Source organism: Carassius gibelio, chromosome A15, assembly GCF_023724105.1.
Source record: "Carassius gibelio isolate Cgi1373 ecotype wild population from Czech Republic chromosome A15, carGib1.2-hapl.c, whole genome shotgun sequence".
Taxonomy (NCBI): domain Eukaryota; kingdom Metazoa; phylum Chordata; class Actinopteri; order Cypriniformes; family Cyprinidae; genus Carassius; species Carassius gibelio.
The window spans coordinates 15663352-15671690 of record NC_068385.1 but is presented as its reverse complement, the minus strand read 5'-3'; positions in this window follow the sequence as shown (position 1 = coordinate 15671690).

Genomic DNA, 8339 nt, shown 5'->3' with positions numbered 1-8339 from the left:
TGAGAGCTCTCGGACTAAATCTAAAATATCTTAAACTGTGTTCGGAAGTTAAACAGTGGTCTCACAGGTTTGGAACGACATGAGGGTGAGTCATTAATGACATAAGTTGGATTTTTCGATGAACTAACCCTTTAAGTAAATCATTTTCATTTTGTGTGAAATATTGCTCGAAGGACTTCTATGTTTTGTCTTTAAACTAAAAGTTTAACATTTTAAATTCAGGCTTTACTAGATTAGCAGATTAGCACACTTAAGTCCTTCAACACTGCAATTGTGTTAAAAATCCAGATGCGGGCTCACTCTTGCAAACAGAGCGTTATTTCATTATGGACAAGCTTAAAATACAAGATGGTGGCTGCTCTCCATTCCTCTGTTGTTCCAGGGAGTGTGCCAACCTTTCAGTTGCCCTTCGTCTCCGCTTTACACAGACAGATGGCTCTGTGTTTGCACTGGGGGCGTGTCTCCTAGCAACTGGCTCTCTCTCTCTCCTCAAGTTGCGTTGGAGGCAGTGCAAGTGTGTGTCTGTGGAGGGCTCGTGTCTTTCAGTGTCTGGGCCCGTGTTTATCTGACGGAGCCCACTGCCTAAGGTTATTTAAGGTCTGGCAGGGGCTGGGTGTTGCTCTGCTGGGTGTGTGGGCGAATAATATCACCTTCAGTTGATTGCCCAGCTCTCTGGTGGTTGATGGATGAATATGCGGAGGTGGAAAGCAACTAATTACAAATACTTTCGTTACATAACTCGAGTAAAAAAAAAATTTACTCTTAAATACATTTTAGACTAAATACACTTTTCAAACTGTTAGGGTTCAAACCACGCTACTGCAAAATAAAAATAGTTTTTTTTAAAACACTATTTCTGTAAAATGGGTTGTTATATATAACTTTGTTTTTCTAACTTTCCTTTTGTATTCCACAGAAGAGAGGAAATCAGAGGTATGGGACAAAGGGAGATGAGTTAATGATGATGCATTTTTTTTTTTTAAGCGAATAAATGCAGGAATATGAGCAGCACACAGAAGCAGAGGTGCTGTATCCAGCCCTAGGATGAAGTGTGTAGTGACTCAGCAGAAAATCAAACAAAGAACATCAAGTGCTCATGTTTCTGAAACGCCAGACTGCAGCAAGGAATGATGGCGCTCCGAACAGATCGGGTTCAGTTTATTGGCTTATGAATGTGCAGTCCTCATGGGAGAACCGTCTTCTTTTGGACAATGACCTCACATCTGCATCTGCCTCCTTGTCCAGCAGCAGCGCTTTTGTGTAACATTTACTCTGAACATAAGACTGTGGGCAAAAGCAAACTCTTAAAGAAATAGTTCCCTCAAACATAAAAATGAAAGTGAATGGTGACCAATGGCTGTCAAACAAGATTTTCAATGAATAACACTTTAAATGTCAGCATGTTTCTCTATTATGCTTATTTTTGTCCCTTTTAGAGTTTGTCAGCCCCAGTTCCCATCCACTTTCATTATATGGAACTGAGCAGCATGAACATTCTTCAAAACTTGTATTTTTGTCTGTTTTGTGTTGATCATTAATTATAACGGTGCATAAATGCTTTTTTGGTGAACTATCCCTTTAAAATGCCAGAGCTTGGCATAGTCTGATATTTTTACGGTAGGTTGACTGTTTTGAGTGACCACCCATCCCCACCCTTCCTATTTAACAAAGACAACATTCACAAGCATCTTTCCGTAAGCAATCCTTTCTTCTCGTTTCGGCGTTCAGCTTTTGTGGTGAAGGCAAGGCTCGCTGTAACCTGATGGAGTGTGAGCTGCAGAGGCTAAAAATAGCCGAGCTGTTCAGTGAGTCAAAACTCTGCAGCAGAGACTCACACAGACTTGTGCATTGACACAGTGAACAGAGAAAGCACAAGAGACTCAAAGACTGACATGAGATCAGCAAGTGGCAAATTGCAGTTATACTAACTCGCTGAGATCTGATTGTGGGCATTCAAGAGGACTTTATCTTGAACCTCGGAGATACGCTAATGTCATGTTTTTATTTCAATAACTTAGATCAGAAAATCTCAAATATCTCTGGGCCCTGAAGCAAAACCAGTGTTCACTAAACCATATACTTCAGCCAAGTCTGTTGTAAACAAGCTCACTGGGAGGCATAGAAATAAACAGGGCCGAACTATATTTTCCCTGTGGATTAAGGATTGTGGTAATCTCTGTATTTGTTTAAGATTATAGGCCTACAGATTGATTTATTCCTGTGGTCTACACTGAGTGCTGTGGAGAGTGAATGTGATCGATGGATAGACAGACAGACAGACTTTACATTTCATGTTCAGAATAGTGTAAAGACTGGCATAAGCATAGCAGGATCCTTTTTTTGTAACCCTTCAGATCTTGGGTCTCGGCACTATTACAGATTCTTCACTCATGGTAGAAGTAAGTAGGTACTTTATACATAAGTATACGGACCGAGACTGTGAGCCACGAATCCTTAAAACTGATTCCTAACCAGCCCATCATTGTCACTAAACCATCTCTTGTTTGTCAGCAATGATGGCATTCTAGAAATGAAAGACTTAAACACTTAAGAAGATGAAAGATTTTAAACACTTTCCAGTTAAGAAATATAAGAATTTACTCACGATACATAATAACGCACTACCAATAATGTCCAAAAGATGGCACGATTTCCTCACAATGTGGCATTATTTTTTCAGTATATGTACAATAAATGTATATTCCTGAGAGAAAACGTATTGTCGTGAATAAGGTTAAATATAATTTTCTGATTTTCATTAAAGAACATGTATTTATTTCAAATGATTAGCAAAAGGCAGTGATTTTTTAGGAAAGATTGCATGTGTCAGTAATTTTATAGACAGCTGCAAAACAAAATCAAAGCTCTCTTCAGTCTTTAGTCTATAGCTGTCTGACAGGCCATTAGGACAGCAAATTACAGCAGTCATTATACTTCTTCCCTTTTGTATCACTTTTACTTTCAAGAGCATCTGCCAAATGTCTTGAATGCAAAGACCATTATGCTTGGATGCTTTATACGGAACAGAAAATAATTAATCAAATTAATAATAATAATAAATAACAGGTGGCTACAGCACTGACATTAATTATTAAAGGAGAGTCCAGGCCTAGTATCAATCACACCTGGTTGATACATGCTATATGTTTTTATTTTTCCAGTGTTTTCTTATTTGAGTGTAAATAAGAACCATAATTATTCTTATTTGAGCACACAGTCAATAAGGAAAGCAGAAGCAGATGCAGTCTATCACGGATAACTCTTCTCATTCAATTGATATCAATGCCATTGATCTGTCCTCTCACCTCCTTCATGTTTATTTGAACACCCAGGTTCAAATTAATTACTAATTTAAATCATGTATGTAAATTAGTAATTTAACACCTTAGTATATTAAATCATAAATCATATAAATCAAGTTTTTCATTGAAATTGTGACAGATATTTCATTAAAATAAATCTTAATGATCAGAATCAGAATCAGAATCAGAAAGAGCTTTATTGCCAAGTATGTTTGCGCATACAAGGAATTTGTTTTAGTGACATAAGCTTCCAGTACACAGAGACACCAACACACAGACAAAAAAAAAAAAATGTAATGTAGCCAAATAAATAAGTGTATAAACAATTGTGCTATAAATGATAATGGGATAGGATTGAAAAAGATGCAGGGATGTACTAGGATGGAGGGGTAACAAATAAATATAAGGATGTTGCACTTTTGTTTGCATAAGCATAAGTGGGGAACATTTAACTGTTCATGAGGTAGATTGCCTGGGGGAAGAAACTGTTCTTGTGCCTTGCTGTTCTGGTATTTGCGGCTCTGAGACGCCGGCCAGATGGCAAAAGTTCAAAAATGGGGTGACTTGGATGTGAGGGATCTAGAGTGATTTTATGAGCCCTTTTCCTCACTCTGGATGTATACAGTTCTTGAAGGGTGGGCAGGGGAGCACCAATAATCCTTTCAGCAGTCCGAACAGTTCTCTGTAGTCTTCTGATGTCCGATTTTGTTGCTGAGCCAAACCAGACAGTTATAGAAGTACACAGTACAGACTCAATGACGGCTGAGTAGAACTGTTTCAGCAGCTCCTGTGGCAAGTTAAACTTCCTCAGCTGGCGAAGGAAATACAACCTTTGTTGGGTCTTTTTTACAATGGAGTCAATGTGATTGTCCCACTTCAGGTCCTGAGAGATGGTGGTTCCCAGGAATCTGAATGACTCCACTGCAGTCACAGGGCTGTTCATGATGGTGAGTGGGGAAAGTGCAGGGGGGTTTCTCCTGAAGTCCACGATCATCTCCACTGTTTTGAGCGTGTTCAGCTCCAGGTTGTTAAGACTGCACCAGACAGCCAGCTGCTCAACCTCTTGTCTGTAAGCAGACTCATCACCGTCCTGGATGAGGCCGATGACTGTAGTGTCATCTGCAAACTTCAGGAGCTTGACAGAGGGGTCTTTAGAGGTGCAGTCGTTGGTGTAAAGGGAGAAGAGCAGAGGGGAGAGAACACATCCCTGAGGGGCACCAGTGTTGGTGGAGCAGCTGTTTGATGTGAATTTCCCCAGTCTCACTAACTGTTGCCTATCTGTCAGAAAGCTGGTGATCCACCGACAGATAGAGCTAGGAACAGAGAGCTGGGCCAGTTTGGTCTGGAGGGTTGTTGGGATGATGGTGTTGAAAGCCTAACTAAAGTCCACAAACAGGATCCTCACATAAGTCCCTGTTTTGTCCAGATGTTGCAGGATGAAGTGCAATCCTATGTTGATTGCATCATCCACGGACCTGTTTGCTCGGTAAGCAAACTGCAGGGGGTCCAGTAGGGGTCCAGTGATGTCCTTCAGATAACCCAGAACCAGTTTTTCAAACGACTTCATGACGACAGACGTTAGAGCCACAGGTCTGTAGTCGTTAAGTCCTGTTATCTTGGGTTTCTTAGGGATGGGGATGATGGTGGAGCGTTTGAAGCAGGAAGGTACTTCACACAACTCCAGGGATCTGTTGAAGATCTGTGAAAAGATGGGGGCCAGCTGGTCAGCACAGATTTTCAGACAGGCTGGTGTAACACCATCTGGGCCTGGTGCTTTTCTTCTTTTGTTCTTCTTGAAGACCTGGCGCACATCATCTTCACAGATTTGAAGAGCAGTAGGTGTGGAACGGGGGATTGCAGGAGGTGTTAATGGTTGTGCAGGGAGATGGTCAGAATGGGTGTTGGGGGTTTCAAATCTGCAATAAAACTCATTCAGGTCGTTAGCAAGCCGTTGATTAGCCTCAGTGCAAGGGGATGGTGTCTTGTAGTTTGTGATGGCCCTCAGTCCTCTCCAAACTGCAGTTGAGTCGTTGGAAGAAAACTGGTCTTCCAACTTTTTAGAGTAGGTCTTTTTAGCCACTCTGATCTCTTTGTTCAGTGTGTTCCTGGCCTGATTGTACAAGACCCTGTCCCCATTTCTGTAGGCATCCTCTTTGGCCTGACGAAGATGTCTGAGTTTTACTGTAAACCATGGCTTATCGTTGTTGAATGTTAAATAAGTCCTGGTAGGAATGCAAACATCCTCACAGAAACTAATATAGGATGTTACAGTCTCTGTGAGTTCGTCCAGATCGGTGGTAGCAGCTTCAAAAACACTCCAATCAGTGAGGTCAAAACAAGATTGTAAATCCTGCTCCGTTTCGCTGGTCCATCTCTTCACAGTCCTTACTACAGGTTTAGCAGAAGTTTCTGTTTGTAGGATGGTATAAGATGAATCAGACAGTGATCAGAATTTCCCAAAGCTGCTCGTGGAACAGAGTGATATGCGTCCTTTATTGTGGTGTAGCAGTGATCCAATATATTACTGTCTCTGGTGGGACATGTAACATGCTGTCTGTATTTTGGCAGTTCACGGGAGAGATTGGCTTTATTAAAGTCCCCCAGAATGATTAAAACAGAGTCCGGGTGTTGTTGTTCTGTCTCTGTGATCTGATCAGCAAGTTTCTGTAAAGCTGAGCTCACATGTGCTTGCGGAGGGATGTAAACACTGACCAGAATGAACGAGTGAAACTCCCGCAGCGAATAGAACGGCTTATGCATTTCTAGATCAGGACAGCACATCTTCTTTAACACAGTTACATCTCTACACCACCGTTCATTGATGTAAAAGCATGTCCCGCCGCCGCGCGATTTCCCCGTGGATTCTGATTCGCGATCCGCTCTGAACAGCTGAAAGCCCGGCAGATGGAGCGCGCTGTCTGGTATGGCGTCATTCAGCAAGGTTTCCGTGAAACACAGAGCAGCAGAGTGAGAGAAATCCTTATTTGTCCGAGAGAGCAGAAGGAGTTCGTCTGTTTTGTTAGGTAGAGAGCGGAGATTTGCCAGATGGATGCTAGGCGTTCGAAATATGCGCTTCCTGAGTCTGACGAGCGCTCCCGCTCGTTTCCCCCGTCTGCGCGTCCTGAAGCGTTTGATCAGCGCCGCCGCTCCTCCGATAACAACGTTCAGTAAAACGTCTGAATAATTTAAATCTGGTAAAAGATCTTGTGGTGTGTTCTGCCGAATGTTCAGCAGTTCATCCCTGGTGAAACTGATAGTGTTTGTTAAACAAAAAACAGGAAAAACGAACAAAAACAGTACAAACACTGGAGAGCCAAGCACTGAAGCAGCCATGCGCGGCGCCATCGAGTACTTATCTTCTATACTATTAATATTAACAAAATTACAAATTATTTTCAGATGACAAGTGCAAACAAAAACACAAATACTAAAAACAAATAGTATAAAAATGGTAAAATACTTTCTCTAAGTATGAGCCTGCCAGAAAGCTGAGGACCAATCATGAACAGGGGTCTGTCCAAAGGCTTGGGCCTGACTGGAAGCAGAAGGCTGGGTTGAGTCTCATTACTCAAACTCATCTTCTGGAAGGTTGAAGTCAGTTCATCAATGGAGGATGATGGGTTTTTAAACCCACAGTGCACAGTTAACCCACCACTCTGACCAAAAGCAGCAGTTAGGCCAAAGAAAACCTGCCTTGATTGCTGGATAAAGGCAATCTGACTGAAGTCAGGTAGTCGTCTGAAGATTACTCATTGCACTTTGCTGGGAAAAGATGCGGCTATAAATTACTGCACTGGGAGATTTACTCAATAGTTATTCGTTCTCAGTACTCCACTTCATTGTCCTTCTTTATTCCATACAACATACTAGCAATCTGCATAAGCGAAGATTCTATTTTAGAACTGTCAGTAGGCTATATTTATTGATTGAGGCTTCATGTTAAGCAGTCACAAGTAAAACCTCTGCCATATTGGGATTTCCACACAAATAAGTATTTTTTTTTCTTTCTGAAAAACATTAGCATACCTAACCAGTCAGTAATTTGTATTTCAGGTTTCCCTTCTTACAACACAAACATCCTAAGCATGTGATATTTAACTTAAAAGTGAGAGCGAGTAAAGTTACATTTTTTCTTTATTATTATTTTATTACAGTAGCGAACATCAGATCAGCAAATGAACACTTTTATGTGTATTACATTTACATGAGAAAGTTTTATTCCAAGACCCAATTCTTATGCAAAGTTATGCTAGGTACAACATATTGCGTTGTAGATCTTGAATTTTAAGTACAATTATTAATTATAATGCAATAATGAAATAGAGACGTGCATTGAAATATTAATTGAAATCTATTTCGTCTAATAATCCCAGATATGTGTTCATATTAAACATCTTACATTTTGTGTGGGGTATCCGTGTCGGCAGTAGGCCTAGACATATTAACTATTTCTAAACATCGCTTATACTGCACAAAAAGACCATACAAATAAATTCCAAATAGCATCCAAAGTAAACCCTGCGAAAGAGGTCATTAGTCGAGCTTTTGGCTGTCAGTCAATGTTGCCCTCTGGTGGTTGGGAATCGAAATATTATATATAATTTAAGAAAATGTCTAAGTTTTGAACTAATCAATATACTACGTAGGCGAAAATTAAAACAAAACATATTTGTACTCTCTGGTTGTCAAACATCCCTGTTGAAAACCCCTCCCAGCATATTCTGGTTAGGTATGTTTTGAAGCTGGTTTGAGCTGGTCTTAAACTGGTCCAACCATCTTAAGACAAGCACATGACCAGCAAAAACCAGCTTCAAAACATACCTAACCAGAATATACTGGGGTTTTTTCAACAGGGATGTCTGATGTTCATGTAATGCACCACTACAGTGCATGATAAACAACTCCCTTGACTTGATCTGGTGTGTGTAAAAAAATATATATATATTATATATATAGGCTATATGACTTATTCTAACTTAAATTGCCTTTTTAAGAATGGTCCAGGGACAATAGATTAAATATTGGGCTTACAGTCCA